Source organism: Canis lupus, chromosome 3 (genome assembly GCF_011100685.1).
Source record: "Canis lupus familiaris isolate Mischka breed German Shepherd chromosome 3, alternate assembly UU_Cfam_GSD_1.0, whole genome shotgun sequence".
Classification (NCBI taxonomy): Eukaryota; Metazoa; Chordata; class Mammalia; order Carnivora; family Canidae; genus Canis; species Canis lupus.
Window position 1 is genome coordinate 82,150,431 of NC_049224.1, and position 16,959 is coordinate 82,167,389.

Consider the following 16,959-nt stretch of genomic DNA (forward strand, 5'->3'; position numbering starts at 1 on the left):
AACCTACTCCCTGTCTGAAAGACTAGATGCAGATTCTCTGGAGAAAGTAAACCAGAAAGCAGCACACCTGTTTCAGCAAAAATTAAGAAGATGCATGGGACTGCAAAATAAGGATTCAGAGAAGATGTCTGTTTTATACACACACACACACACAGACACACACACACACGCCACTCAAATTAGAGGATAGAACTCCTTGAAGAAACTGAAAGTCTCCATCATTGTCAACATTTGTCTAATTGCCAACTCTATTGTTCTCTTTCCTGCTTCCCTGGTTCAACACAAGCTGTAGGAATACTGTTTTCAAAATTATTAATAGTAATAACTTTATTATTATTATTATTATTATTATTATTATTATTATTTCAGACGGAGGAAAATGAGGTATCAATTTTCTCTATTCTTGGGTGGTTTCCCTTAACCTTTATCAACCCCACACATTTGTTCTAAACCACATTTATCACATGTGCATATGCATGGCCTCATGTTTCATATCAATACCTTAATTCCCTTTGAAAATGCTGTCTATCCTGTCACGAAAGAATAACCTAATCTTATTCTTTGCACATCTATGGAAACCATTTCTAGCTGAGTGCTCCATTTTATACCTAGTCTAAGCATATGATGTCCTTCTGGTGGATTCTGTATGGGAGTAAGTGTCCTCAATATAACTTCCATATGTTGTAGGGTCAACACTTGTACCACATAGAGTGGGTGGTTTCAATGTTATCCTATACCAATTGTTTCAGAACTCAGAAAAAGAAAATATGTTAGATAGCAACATTTCCATGAAAACAATTACCAAAAAGCAGAGGGAAAGATTGCGTTGGCATAGAATGTATGATATTTAACGAAAATTAGAACATAGGCATACCTCAGAGATATTGCCAGTTCAGTTACAGATCACTGCAATAGAGCAAATATCAGAATTAAGTGAGTCAAATGAATTTTTTTGGCTTTCCAGTGCATATAAAAGTTATGTTTATATTATATTGTAGTTTATCAAGTGTGCAATAGCATGTCTAAAAAAAAAAACACAGTGTACCCGCCTTAATTAAAAAATACTTTATTGATTAAAAAATGCTGATCATCCCTGGACCACCAGTGAGTCATAATCACCACTCACAGATCACTGTGACAAGTCTATTCATAAGGGAAAAGTTGGAAATATAATGAGAATTACCAAAATGTGACACACAGACACAAAGTGAGCAAATGATTTGGGAAAAAAAAAAAAAAAAAAAACAAAACCTGCTTGATGTAGGGTTTCCATAAACCTTCAATTTATAAAAAACACAGTATCTGCAAAGTTAATAAATTGAAGTCCAACAAAGTGAGGTATGCCTGTACACTGAACTACAAGGGAAATGGATTCTGTGCAGGAAAAGTAATCATATATGTGTGGTTAATGGTCTTGTTGCTTAACCCATGTGCTATTTCTTTTCCTCCTCTCTACACATTGTTGACTCTTAGAGATACTTAGAAAAGGAATCTTGAATGATCCCTATGGTAGTTGTTTTCCTAACATGCCTCCCAGTAAACTGTCATTGCTAGCATTGACCCCATTGTTTGATCCCCTCCTGTAATGATTTGTTGGATGACTCAGTGAGTTGCTTTAACCAATAGAAGGAGTGATGGACACTGTGTCCATTTTATTTCTAAACCTTAAGAAAGGCTAGCAGCTTCTACATTTGTGCTCTTGAAATCCCTTAGTTACCACGTAAATAGTTCAGCTATAGTAGAGAGGTGACATAGAGAGGCCAAGATACTACATACAAAGGGTCAGAAACCCAGCTGCCCAATGTCCAAGTATCTCAATGGAGCTTTTAGGTGATTCCATCTTCAGCTGCCACCTGAATGAGAGTCTCAAGTGACGCCCTCTGCAGTGTATCAACCCCTAGATTTTGAGGCAGTAGCTACCTAGTAATAGGTAACTGACATAAGTTCACAAATCATAATCACCTTCTTAGCATCCTGATAGATTGCCAGTCACTCCATAATAGATATAACCCTACCATTTAAACTTGATATTTTTTTCAGGATTCTATTAGACAAATTACAAATATATCTGCATTCATGCATTAAATCTACACTAGCTAATACATAAACAGGGCACTTAACTATCCACTTTGGTTCCTTTTCTCTATAATAGTATTCATTGTAACAGTAACACCAAGGATGTCTAATTTAGATGCTTTCTGGATTGAATGAGCAGAGGGAGTGCTTTTGAGATTTTGATATGCCCATCTTTCCTTTTCCTGCCCCTCCCCCAGAATCATACACAGAGAAAAAAAAATCACCATTTGATGCATGTCCTGAGTTAAGCCCAGATAAAACCAGACTCAACAATTCTCACTTGGACACAATCATCTCCTGGAAACAAAACTCCCAGGATAATATTCTCTAGTCACGATAAGTACTGATGCTCAATTTCCATCCAGTTTAGCACATATTTCCTGAGAATGTATATATGTAGGTGCTGGATCTGCATTCAAAATAAGATTCAAAAGTGAATATGGCACCATATATACCTTCAAAACATTTCAAAATATAACCTAACAGTCTCTAAACCAGTAAGCTATCATCATCATGACTTTTCCATAGATCCTCAGCATTTCAGATTGACAAAGTGTCCTAACCTGGAGTGAGAGTTGGAAAGTATACTTGGTGATGTTTTTACATCTCTCAATAATCATCTTGCACATAAAGTTAAATTTTACTAAGCACCATTATAACAGAAAATACGAAAGAAGCACACTTAGTGATGCTAATACTGAAGAAGGAAGGGAATGGATAAAGACTATACTAAGGTTCCCTCTCTTTCACACAAAACCTCTTTAAATATTCATATGGAGGTTCAAAACAAGGTCAATTAGAAATATGGGTAGACAGCACGAAAGCATTAGAAACTTTAAAGTCATTCAGATTTGAGGATGAAAAATTAGATATACTTATTATTATATAACTCTAACTTCCATATACAGTACAGGTGCTTTCTTGGCAATCAGCCTGGGGTTGGCCAGTCAATGTGATATGAGTCATCCCAAAATGCTGCCTTGTTTGGCCAAACACATAGAAGAATAATGACTGAATCCTGAGCTACTCTGAGTCCCATATTTTTTCCCCCACCAGAATCCTGGCTGACTCCACAGTTTTTTTCTGTAGCAATCAGCACAGTTAATGACTGAAATCATCATCTGAGTCACCTTAATTCTGTGCCACCACTTTCTTAAATCTTCACTGAAATTTTCTGGCACTGCTGCGCCATCTTGGCATGCATTTACTTGATGCAGTTTTTCCATTCCCTGTGCTGGGGAAGAGTTTCTTTTCCTTCTCCTACTCCCCACAGGAGCAGTAGACTGTTGTGAAGAGGACAATAACTGAGAATGTCTCTTTTTGTCTGGGCATAAATAATTACTTTTTGCTTATTTTCTCCTTTCCAGTTTAAAGGGACAAAAGTATTTCCCTGTTGAATCGTGGAACCAGAGCACTCCTCTCTCTCTCCCTCTCTGTCTCTCATTTCTATCTCAATCTCTATCTCTCTGTATCTCTCCAGCTCTACCAAATAATCTTTCCATCCTGGTTCATTACATTTTCTTCTCGTTCTGTCTCCCCATATGCTTCACATATTTATACATGTGAGCATATATTGTGTTCTCATGCACCTTGTGGTAAATATCAGGCAAGGTACATTTGGAAATATTAGTCTTAATTAATCCACACAACTTTGGAATGTGAGCAGGACTACACTGCAGTGAATCTTTCATATCAGAAATAAAGCATTTGAAAAAAAAGAAATAAAGCATTTGAACATTTTATGGATTGAAGCCTGATTCATGCTGGGGAGTATACAATCTAGTAAGGAAGAAAAATACATAGTTTGTTTAAAATTTTAAAGGCTATGAATGGTTCAAACCAGTGTCCTTTGATAGTTCAAAGAGGAGTCAGTCTGGACTGCAGCCATCAGTGCAGCTTGAGTTCAGACTTGAAGAACTAGTAAGAGCTGATAGCAAGAAGAGGTCATTGAGATGAAACGAGGTATGTCATGAACTGGGATGGGAATAAAGCCCCACAAAGAGTAACGGCAGTTTGATGGAGTGGGGATAACCCTCAGCCTTAATGAAACACAGAGGAGAGATTAAATGTTGATTATGTATTTATCAGATGAAGGACTTCAATAACTTATTCATCTATCTAACCCTTCTCATTAGCTCAACGAAGATAATTTTTATGAATATTGATTCTCTAACACCTCTTGGGCAGCCTTATTATCACAGGCTCTACTAATTATTTTAGAATATTAGAAAACATTATCTTTATTGAATTCTTTTTGTTGTTGTTTGTTTGTTTAGTGTTCTACATAGTCAGATGAAAACGGAGATCGACTAGACTATTCCACAGATTTTGTGAAGTATTTGTCATAGGAGACAGCTTGGGGATCACCTCACCCACCTGCTCCCACGCAAACTCATCTTCTATTTGACTCTCCTAACTTCATATGCAGCTTTTGTCCGTCAAGATAATAGATGGGTGGATCAATCCATTCTCATATTGACCAAGGAAGGTTTCCCAAAGAAAAGAAACCAGAAAGCAGACTTTCAATTCTGAGAATCCAAATTCTTATTCTTTAGTTTTTATATTGCCTCCCCATTCATGTACATCACACTAACTCCAAGGAATGTTGTGCTTTTCTCAATAAATAACATAAACTTAATAATGGGAATTGGACAATAAAGTGTAAAATGCCAAATGGAGAAAATGCTAAGACACCAATATTGCCCGTATAAAATTGTCTGATACTAACATAAAATCAAGGGGACAATTAGTCTTTCCTCCTCCTGCTACTCTTTATCTTTAAATATTGAAAAGATAAACTTGGTTATGAAGACAAAAAATCTTATCTGAGGCTGAATTAAGTTGGCAATTATTTTTTGGTCTCTACTAAATCTTGCCTTTTAGACTACCTTTGGCCAATTAGTATAACACAGCTAAACTGCTGACTTTGATGTTCTTAGCAATGGAGAATCTCTGGTTTCATCAAAATCCCCAATGCCTCCAACTAACTCTTGGAAAATTCTTCTTTATAATGACATTTTCAAAGTATGATTAATAAGAGATTTTTTTTCTGAACCTTAGTTAACAATATTTGAGTTAACAAAAAGTTGAGACCAGAGACTAATCAATTTTCTTGTTTTTCATAATAAACATTTAGTTTGAGCTGAAATCTCTGTGACGTAGTTCCACTGTAGTAATCATTTAATATCTTAGCATATTAAATAGTGGCTGGGATAATTGCATAAGGGAGATCATTTAAAAATCATTTTGAAATAAGTAAATTTCTTGAAGTAGAATTTTTTAACAAAAATATAAATTTCTATGTCTAGACTGATCTCAAGACCTTCAGTGTAGATGGGGGAAATAAGTAAATTTCTTGAAGTAGAATTTTTTTAACAAAAATATAAATTTCTATGTCTAGACTGATCTCAAGACCTTCAGTGTAGATGGGGGAGCACAATGTTTCTAGATAGGGATTTATCAATCACACTAATACTGGCACTTGAGTTTGACTATTCTTTATGTTAGGATACTATATTGTGCATTATAGGCTACTTAACAGCATCCCTGATCTTTATCCATCAAATGCTACTAGCATCCCCTTTGCAGTGAAAATCCAATGTCTCTAGACACTCAAATATTCCTTGGAGGGCAAAATTTCCCCATTTTAAATAACCATTTATTTAGATAAGAATATGATTATAAGATACTAAGTCTCAAAATTATCTTAAGGGATAATAGTCATTTATTGAACATCAACTGTAGGCAATTCTTTATGCGAGGCTTTTTCTGTACAATAATTGTCATGTAGAAAAACAACTTTGACACAATGGTTGCTCCCACATAAGATATAGCAGAGGAACAGAACAGATATATGGAAAAAATTAAAATGCTCACATTAAATGGTTAATTAATTCAATGCAAAACGGCTAGTGAAGAAGCAGAGAAAATGAATGAGATATGCTAACAGATTTCATATGGATCAAGTGGGCAGATCTGAGGACAAAGTTATCCAAAGTTCTTATGTACTGCTTTTTTCTCTACATATTGCAACCTGTCCTGCTGATGATGTGGTTAATAGGATTATAGTTGAGGTCTGAACCAGGGGCTCACGGAAAGTATTGTATGGGAAAGACACATGGCCACAGATACAGATTATCAGTTAGCTACTAAGGAGTTATCGGATATTCCTGCATTTTCTTAGCAATGTACATATAGATGCACAATGGAACTATCTTGGATGTCATCAATAGGTGACAATTGAAGAACACAACTAGCATCTCAAATATTATGGATAGAATCTTACTCAGTCCATCATTTTCCAACTAAAAGTTATGCATTTGTTTGTTGTATCATAACTTTATTCTATCCTTAGTATGTCTTGCCAATTGCCAAGTTACTTATTATTTATACTTCTCAGAAGTTACTTGATTATTTACTATCTTTACTTTTTTATCACATCCTATGAGTTAGGTTTATTACAAGCTACAACTTTACTTACTATCTATGATTAACATTTCCTATAAATTTCATCTATACCATTAATTTTATTTCCTTTAAACAAAATTCTGGAAACAAAAAAAAACTTGCATTATAGGAACTATAACAATAAAAACAGGTTTCAGTGGAAAATTAATTCATTTTGCTTAATGTTACACAAATAGCATATTTGTGGAGAGGATTCAGGTCCATCTGTACCCAAACTCATTTTTGTTTGTTTGTTTTGCTTCTGTTATTCCAACATGTCATCTTTTTTAACAAGGATTCTTAAAATAAATTCTAGTAATCTTTCTCTGGGTTTTCCCATCAAACACCTTTTTGGTCCATATACAATAATGAAGAAAGCTCCTGAAGGCAAGAAAATCCACGAGAGAAATAGAACATATGCATAAAATTGAATCTTACAGCTAATGCTGCTATGCTTTATGAATATATACATACCAAGACAGCCTTGGTCTTAAAGTTTTCTTCAGCTCTCCTAAGCTTTAGACCAATATTTCTGGCTCTCGGCCCTGACCTCCCTTTTTTAGAACATTTACTTTACACTATTTATAATTGTAAATCATTTTTTTCCCTCTTAAGAGGTAAATTTTTTAAAAAGACTTTTGCCACTTTTACTGGCTAAGGATGTCTTTGTTAAGGACTTGGGGGCCAACTGTTTGGAATGTAATGATCATAGAGGATAGAGCTCCTACTTCTAAGTTTCTGTGGGAGGGTAGGTGTTTAAGTTGGTGGGCACTGGACTCCAAGCTATAAAACTACCTCTTGTCATGAAGATAAGAGAAAATTTTCTTTTCCTTTGGGTAAGGTCCATCAACAAACACAGATGGCCTAAGATTTCCCTACTCCACTCCATCTCAGTTTTTCAAAATGTTCTAATCTACTGTTCCACAGAGTTGAACTCAGATTGAGTTCTGATCTCTTTCTGCTATAACAAGAGGCTTGAAGAAAGTCTTCCTTGCCTAATTGGATAGATAGATGATGATAGATGATAGATAGATAGATAGATGATAGATAGATGATAGATAGATAGATAGATAGATAGATAGATAGATAGATAGATAGATAGATGATAGATAGATGATAGATAGATAGAAGAGGTAGATAGATGTAGACATGATAGAATGCAACAAGAGTGGTGTGCCAGGAGGACAACATCACCAAATTCAGGAATATCAGGAGGTTGGATTAGCAGCAATCATTCTCCCTACCTGCTATTAGACCAGGAGCTTGAAGGAGTGACTCCAAACTCAAGGCTTTGCCTCTCCTCAGACAGCTGCATGTCTTCATCCAAAATCTAGTGGATGGCTCAAGCAGCATCCCAAGGACCAGAAGATCCACTAGCACCTAAGGTTCCCACAGAGGTGAAACTGCACAAGCAATCCACAATAGAGACTCTCATCACTGCCAGTTGCTGCTGGCCTGTATCCTCAGACTTATGTTAGCCAGGATGGAAGTAGCCTTGAGTGATGAGGCCCCTGAGTACTGCTGAGCCAGCATTCTGGAGTGCCCAGGGTCCATCATGGGACTACCAGCCATCATGCTAAAAGACACTCTGAAAGGTATTTCTCCAGGTATTTCTCCAGCAGATTCTAGCCAATGATATTCAGAAACAGCTGGTACAGATGATTGGTCACCTAGAGCAGAAGCAGTCATTATAGCTGCTCGAATATCTGCTGAAGTTGGACTACTGCCATGCAATGCATTCCTCGCAGAGCAGAAGGCAGCACTCATTGTGAGCAGTTATTTCATTGTGAGCAGCTACTGTGCCTCATGAGTACTATAAAGGTGGAGAATCAAATGCAGATTGGCTCTGAGTTGCTCCCAGACTGCCTCAGCCTCATCCACATCATTACCTACATCTACACCAAGCTGGAAAAGTCTCCCAGCCTCATGGCATCATTGTGTTGCTAGATTGTTTTGTCCATCTATGGCTGCCACACGAGTTAACATCTAAGCTGGATGCTTGCCATCCTTGGTCCAATTCTTTGCCTGTGTTTTAATCCCCTTTATCAATGTGATGATGTACTTTGCTCTTCCCTTCTCCAGAGTCCCCACGAGGGCCAAAAGTTGATGTGGCCTTTTTGTCACAGATCTCAGCGGGTCTTCCTCCAGTCATAGGGAAAGATATGCTCATGGGGTTGATATTAAACTGGTTTCTGTTAGTGTTTAATATCATGAACAAAGGCAGAGTAAAATGTAAGATTCAATCATCGTTTGAAATTTTCACTTAATGCATTTAATTGAAGCTTGTTATGATCACCTTAATTCATATTATATACATTAATTATTACTCAAACTCATTCTAAAAGTCAAATAGCTCAGGAGGAGAATAAATGGTTTTTAAGAGAACTCCAGTCTTTTCTCTACCTAAATGTCCAAAGGTATACATACTACCATAATGCAACCTCAATTCACCAGTCTATATTTCCTATCAGCATAAAGGACTAGGTCAACAATTATTCCTGATATGAAAATAACATTAAATTTGTCCAAAGTATATTCTATCATGACTGTTTCCCATAAAAATGGCAAAAAATATATTTCACATGGATGCAAAAATGTTGTACTGTGAACCCACCTAATTAGAATCTGAATCAGTACATCTATTCAAAACCTGAATGATTGTTTAGTATCGGGTTATACTCTAGATTCTAAGAAGGCTGTTAGTACCCAAATTTTAGAAAATAAAATGTGTAATTGGAATTCCCCTTCTCCATTAGTATATCTGAATACTGATTATAGCACTGAGATGAACTACCCAGTTATTTATAGTTCGTATACCTCATTTTTCCCTTAGGGATTTTCAGTGTTGTACCATATTTCTATCGTATGAATTACATAGATAAAAAATATTGGCAAGAAGCAGAGAATATCCTTAGAATCTTCCACAATAGTGAAAGCACAAGACCTTTGCCAGAGAAGATTTAGGAGAAGGTTGCCAACAAAATGATAACTCTGACATTCCCTCAAAATGCTGAAATCTCGCCTGTGATAAAGCAATTAATCATCCAGCTCTGCATTAACCACTTTATTTAACTGCATTCACCATTGCACTGGGCACTGTGAACAAATGTGAAAAGAAAAACAAAACAAAAAAAAACCCAAAAAGAAAACCAGTGAAATAAGCCCTCCATTGAGAGACTTAAAACTGAATTCAGAAAACAAGGTACATATTCAATAACTCCCCTCACTTGGACGATCCTGAGTAGTTCATCATGAGTTCCAAAGAAACAGGAGTCAGCATGCACCCAAATAGTTTCCTGAGATGATAGCTCTAGTACAGTGCACACGGTGTGAACTGCAGTGAAGAAAAGATGAGTTGAAGAGATACCTACCTATAAGGGAGACTGTTGAACGTTCTGGGAAAGAGATAACAAAGGCCTGAACTAGGGGACATGGCAGCAAAAAGTGGAGAGGAAGAGCCAGATTCAAGAGATATCTATGAAGGAAGGATTAATAAGTGAATGATTGGATGTGTGATATGTGGGAGACATCAGGAGTCAAGGTTAGCTCTCAAGTTTCTATCTTGGGAAACTGGAGTCGGTGGGTGATGCTTCCCGAGATAGAAACACCAACTGACTGTCTTCAAGATTTCCATGATGTGCAGGTTCTCAGGCAGTTCCACTGGGCCTATAGGAAGAATTCATCCTGATGTCTCAATTACTGTGTTAGACACATTACTGCAGAATGTGTCAGTTACAGTAAAAATGACAGCATCGGTTTCCAGGTCCCTGCTTACAGCAGGCAGTGCATTGTCACATTGGCAGAGCTTGAGGTAAGCGTAGAGGAGCAAGGGTTCACATCATTTGACGTGAAGATCTCATATTTCATTATCCTCCTTTTCTTGCTGTGTCCAGAGTTTTAATTCCTCAAATAGATTTGCTGGACTATTTGCAGGTGCAGATTAAGTGGAGGTTATTGTCCTATAATTATATGAGTACAATTATATATCAACTCCTGCTGGAAGGCATTTGTTCACTTTAAGGATTACTTATAGAATAAACAAATAAATAAGTAACTCAGATTAATCTATGATTGCGAGGAATAAGTCAAATGCTTGCAGCACTGGAGTAAGGGTCAGGATATGTTGGTGCAAGTATCACTTCTTTTACAAACTACCTGTGCCCTTTGGATCTCAGCCATCTACCAAAACCCACTAAAGCTTTGATTTGTTTCTCTGAGCATTCTCTTTCTGGTATGGAGTGGAATCTGTATCCACATCTCCCAACATTTTTATCTCTTCACTACTTCAATCACTCATTCCGATGGTCATACCATAGACCTGCTCATCACTAATAAAAGCAATAGCTCAGCTTCAGGCATCCACATGTCTGACACCATCTCATATTTTACTTCACTCCCTCAGAACCTCAATCCACAATCCTCTGCTCAAAAATGTATTGATATCACCCCTTTTTACCATGCCACGTCTTCTTTGTTTCATGGACTTTGTATTAAATCATTCGTGCCCATACTCAATTCTTTTTTCCTATCTTATTTTGGTGTTTGCACTTAGCAAAGTCATAACTCATCAAATCAAACTCCTTCCTACTCTGCATTTGTAGTCATGTCAATGAAGATGTTTAAAGGAAACACACACACACACACACACACACACACACACACACACTGACTAGGCTCACATTAAATACTAAATCACTAACAACAATGGGATGTCCAGCAATACTACTGGATTTCCTTGCCTTTTCTCCTTCCCACTTTCTCAGTAGACTGCTTCATGCCTTCCTGTCCCTCCTTAGACTTCCTACACTTCCTCATCCTCACTTACATAGGATGAATTGGCTCCATAATTCCCTGAAACACTCAGAAGAGAATTTGCCAAAATTTCTATCATGCATTTAATAACTCTTCTGCTTTTTCCCCCTTTTTATAAGTAGCATCCCATTTATTTTCTCAACTAGTGTTACCCCTGTCTTTGGTAAACTAAAGTATACACTTTAGAAAACAAAAATACTAACTTGAAAAGATAGATACGCTCTATGTTTATTGCAGCATTATTTACAATAATTAGGATATGCAAGCAACCTAAGTGTCCATCAATAGGCAAAAGGATAAGGAAAAAAATATGATGTAATAAGGAAAATGTGATAATATTACACAGCCATAAAAAGCGATAAGATTGTGCCATTTGAAACAACATGGTTGGACCTATAGAGTATTATGCTAAGTGAAATAAGTTAGACTAAGAAAGACAAATACCATATTATTCCACTCATAAATAGAATATATATATATTTTTAAAAATGAATAAACAAAAAGCAGAATCAGTAATGTCATCTATCCATATGCGGAACAATGTGGGAAAAAATTAAAGAAGCAGGATACTGCTCAGACACTCTGGTATCTAAATTCTTTGTGCCAATATGATTATTTACAAGCTGCATACCCTGGGGCAATGTATTCAACTTCTTTGTGTCTCAATGTCTTTATTTATTTATTTATTTATTTATTTATTTATTTATTTATTTATTTATTTTAATTTTTATTTATTTATGATAGTGATGGGGGGGGGTAGGGCAGAGACACAGGCAGAGGGAGAAGCAGGTTCCATGCACCGGGAGCCCGATGTGGGATTCGATCCCGGGTCTCCAGGATCGCGCCCTGGGCCAAAGGCAGGCGCCAAACCGCTGCGCCACCCAGGGATCCCAATGTCTTCGTTTATAATAACAATTAATTCATAGATTCGCTGGAAGAGATGGGCCACAAGATGTAAGACCCAGAGTATTTCTGATACACAGTAAGTGCTATATAAGTGGTAGCTGGTATTATTATCAAGTGCATGGCTTTAGTCATTTAAAATTTGAGATGTTTACTAGACATACAATTGGTCTTATTTTATAAGCAATTGGACAGTTAATCTAGAGTTCACGGAAAAGGTCAACAATAGAGATACAAAATAGAGGATCAATAATCCAAAATTACAAAATTGAGAATTTCTATCTGCAAATTTCAGAGAGCAAACTGATGGTTGCCAGAGGGGAGGGGAATGGGAGTTGAGCAAAATGGGTGAAAAAGAGAGGGAGATACAGGCCTCTAGTTCTGGAATAAGTAAGTCACAGGAATAAATAGCCAAGCATAAGGAATATAGTTAATGATGCTGTAATAGTGATGTAATGGGACAGATGTTAGCTACAATTGTGGTGAACATTGCGTTATGCATAAGCTTGTCAAATTACTATGTTGCACACCTGAAACTAATGTAACTCTCATTGTTACTCAATGATTAATAAATAAATAATAAAGTACACGCTCTATCAATTTCATTGAGGTTTCAGAAATTCTCTTTCTCTTCGACTGTTATGAACATGAAAATATGTTAAGATTTCTCCCCTGTTAAACATAACAAAAAGCAAAATTTCACTCTTGGCACCAAGTCTCCAGGAGCTCCCATCTTGTCTTTTTTATGGAAAAACTTTAAAGCAGTTGTCTCTAATTTTTTCTCCTCCCATTGTCAGTTGCATCAATCCCAGTTAGGCTTTGTCTTCACCTATTGCACCAAAACTGGCCTGCTAGTGTCACCTAATGAAGTCCATCTTATTTAACTTTTCACTAGCACTTGTTGTTGACTGTTCTCTCATCCCTGAAACACTTCATTTGTTTTCCAGTACAGTTCACTCTCTTGATATTTCTCTGTTATTGGTAAACAATCTTTGCTCAGTTTCCTTTAAAGTTTCTACCTAACCTTACTGAATGAATAGTGTAGTGCTGTAGGAATCTGTATTCAAACCACTTGTTTTTCTATCTTCTATTGTTCTTTTGGTTATGACATCCAGTTTCATGCCTTTAAATATCATCTGACTAAATGGTATTTAAGAAACTTCACTGTGCACAGAAGTCACGTGTTTTCGATTGGATGGTGTTTAAAGGAGGAAATTCTCAACTTTGTAATTTTGGATTATTGATCCTCTATTTTGTATCTCTATTGTTGACCTTTTCCATGAACTCTAGATTTACTGTCCAATTGCTTATTAAATAAGACCAATTGTATGTCTAGTAAACATCTCAAATTTTAAATGCCCAAAGCCATGCACTTGATAATAATACCAGCTACCACTTATATAGCACTTACTGTGTATCAGAAATACTCTGGGTCTTACATCTAGTGGCCCATCTCTTCCAGCGAATCTATGAATTAATTGTTATTATAAATGAAGACATTGAGACACAAAGAAGTTGAATACATTGCCCCAGGGTATGCAGCTTGTAAATAATCATATTGGCACAAAGAATTTAGATACCAGAGTGCCTGAGCAGTATCCTGCTTCTTTAATCTTTTCCCACATTGTTCCGCATATCAATAGATGAAAACTCCATCCTCCCAATTACTCAAGCCAAAACTTTGGAGCTTTCCATCATTCAGTTTCCTTTCAGGTTCTTAATCCTACCAATTTTACATTCAGGATCTGTTTGGTTCTCAGTAGTGATTGCCATCACTTTGGCCCCAGGCTCATTTTTTTCTCCTCTGGGTGCCTCTAATAGCTTCAAACTGGTCTCCTTCTGCCTTTGTCTTTTACTTCCTCCTATGCCTGTTCATGTTGTTTCTTAACAAAGCAATGGTATCAGGGAATTCTTGTTAATATAAAAAATTGTGACAGTTTTGTGTTTAAACCTTTTAATGGCTTACCTTTTTGTTAAAGTGAAAACAAACATTATAACACGCTGGGAGAAGCCTTGAGTGATCCAGCCCTCTGTTTTCCTTAGCCTCATCCATTTCTTTTTTTTTTTTTTTTTAATATAATATATTATTTCCCATTTATTAAGGCCCCCTTTTAAATAGAATTTTGGGTTTACATCAAATTTAAAGGAAGGTTAAAAGATTTCCAATATACTTCCTGCCCTCAGATGGCCTCCACCAATGTCAAAATCCCCCATCAGAGTGGTACATTTGTTAGAACAGATCAGCCAACATGGACACACCATATCACCCCAAATCCAGTTTACCTTAGTTTACCGAGAGTTCACTCTTATGTATATTCTATGGGTTTGGACAAATGCATAATGACATGTATTCATCATTATGCTGTTATATAGAGTATTTCCACTGATCTAAAATTCCTCTGTGCTCTGTCAACCACTGAGCTTTTTACTGTCTCTATAGTTTTGCCTTTTCCTGAATGTGATACGAGTGAAATCATAGTTTGCAGCCTTCTTAGAGTGAAATATTTTACTTAGTAGTATGCATTAAGAGTTCCTGTCCATCTTTTAATGTTTGAAAGCTCATTTTTAGCACTGAATAATATTCCATTATTTGTATATACTGCACTTTATTTATTAATCTGCTACTGAAAGATATCTTGGTTTCTTCCAAGTTTTGGCAAACATGAATAAAGCTACTACAAACATCCATATGCAGATTTTTATGTGGAAATAGTTTTGAACTCCTCGGGGTATATGTCAAGGAGTACGATTGCTAAAATGGTATCATAACAATTTGCTTCATTGTGTAAGAAGCTGCCAGAGTGTCTTCCAGAGTCACTGTACCATTTTTCATTCTCACTAGGAATGATTGAGGGCTCTTGTTGCTTCACATTCTCACCAGCATTTGACGTTGTCAGTATTCCAGATTTTAGCCACCCTAATTGATGTGTAGTGATATCTCATTGTTGTTTTAATTTGCTTTCCCCTGGTGACACATGTAGATGTAGAGTATCTTCTCATATGCTTATTTCCCATCTGTATATCTTCTGTGTTTGTGAAGGTATGGTGCCCATTTTTTAAATTGGATTATGGGGGGGGGGGTTGTTGTTAAGTTTTAAGAGTTATTTGGACATTTGGAAAAGCAGTCATTTATCAGATATAGTTTTGCAAATATTTTCTTCCAGTCTCTGGCTCATCTCATTTTCTTGGCATTGTTTTTCCCAGAGCCATTTTTTGTTTTAGTGAAGTCTACCTTGTCAATTATTTCTTCTGTGGATTGTGACTGTGGTGTTGTATCTAAAAAGGTCATGTAGATTTTCTTCTATGTCATCTACTAGAATGTTTATAGTTTTGCATTTTACATTTAAGTTTATAATCCATTTGAATTAATTTTTATGAAAAGTATAAGGCCTGTGTCAAGAATCCTTTTTTTTTTTTGCATGTGTATATCTAGTTATTCCAGTACTTTGTTGAAGAGACATCTGTGTTCCATGTATTGCTTTTGTTCCTTTTTCTTTTTTTTTTTTCAAAGATCAGTGGACCATATTTATGTAGGTCTATTTTTAGATTCCCTACTCTGTTCCATTTATCAATTTATCTTTTCTATCGCAAATACCATACTGTTTTGATTACTGTAATTTTACAAAATCAGGTAGTATTAATCCTCCAACTTTATTCTTCTCCTTCAATATTATGTTGGCTATTTTGAGTTTTTTGCCTCTCCAGTTAAACTTTAAAACGAATTTGTTGGTATCCATAAGATAACTTGCTGGGATTTTGATTGAGATTATGTTGAATCTATAGATCAAGTTAGGAAGAACTTACATCTTTTCAATATTGTCTTCCTCTCCTTGAACATGGACAACTATCTCCTTTTATACTTTCCTTTTTGCCTACTCTGTTTCCACAGACTCTCTTTATCATATGTCAGGTATACTCTTACCTCAGGAACTTGGTTCTTGCCATTTTATCATGAAATGTTCTTTTTAAAAAATATTTTATTTATTCATGAGAGACACAGAGAGTGAAGCAGAGACGTAGACAGTGAGAGAAGCAGATTCCTCACAGGGAGCCAGATACAGGACTCATCCCCAGAGATCATGCCCTGAGCTGAAGGCAGACGCTCACCCACTGAGCCACCCAGGCATCCTGAAATGTTCTTTTCCACAAATGCAAATAATTAGTAGCTACCTTCCTTTTTTCAAGTCTTTGATCACGAGTCATCTTCCCAATGAGGCTTTTCTTAATGCCTTGCAGTTCATGATGTTTAATGCAGAAAACACAAACCGATTTAAATTTTTAAACAGAAAGGGATTTAATACATAGGAATACATTTAGAAAAGAAAAAAAAAAAAGAGCAACTGAAGAAGCAGGCTGTAAGCTGCACTTCCAGAAATTACTCCTAGAATTCAACTTCCACTACAAGTCCCTGTAGACACAGAGAAAATTGAATAATAATTCTAGAACTCCAAAACCATATTTTCCATCAGAAAAGAGCAAAAACTACAGAAGAATGGCCTTTACATCATTTCCTCCTTATGAAGCTCACCTAAATGCATCAAATTGGTAACTTCTTTTTGTATCCAGAATCTTAGTATCAAGGATGTTTGGGAAACATAATTTTTTGCTTTCCAGATACTTTTGTATAAAGATACACAAAAGGAAATGAAAATGGAAACTCCATGCAAATAGATGTAAACAGTACTCCACACTTTAAATAAAGTTTATGTCCTACTAACACCA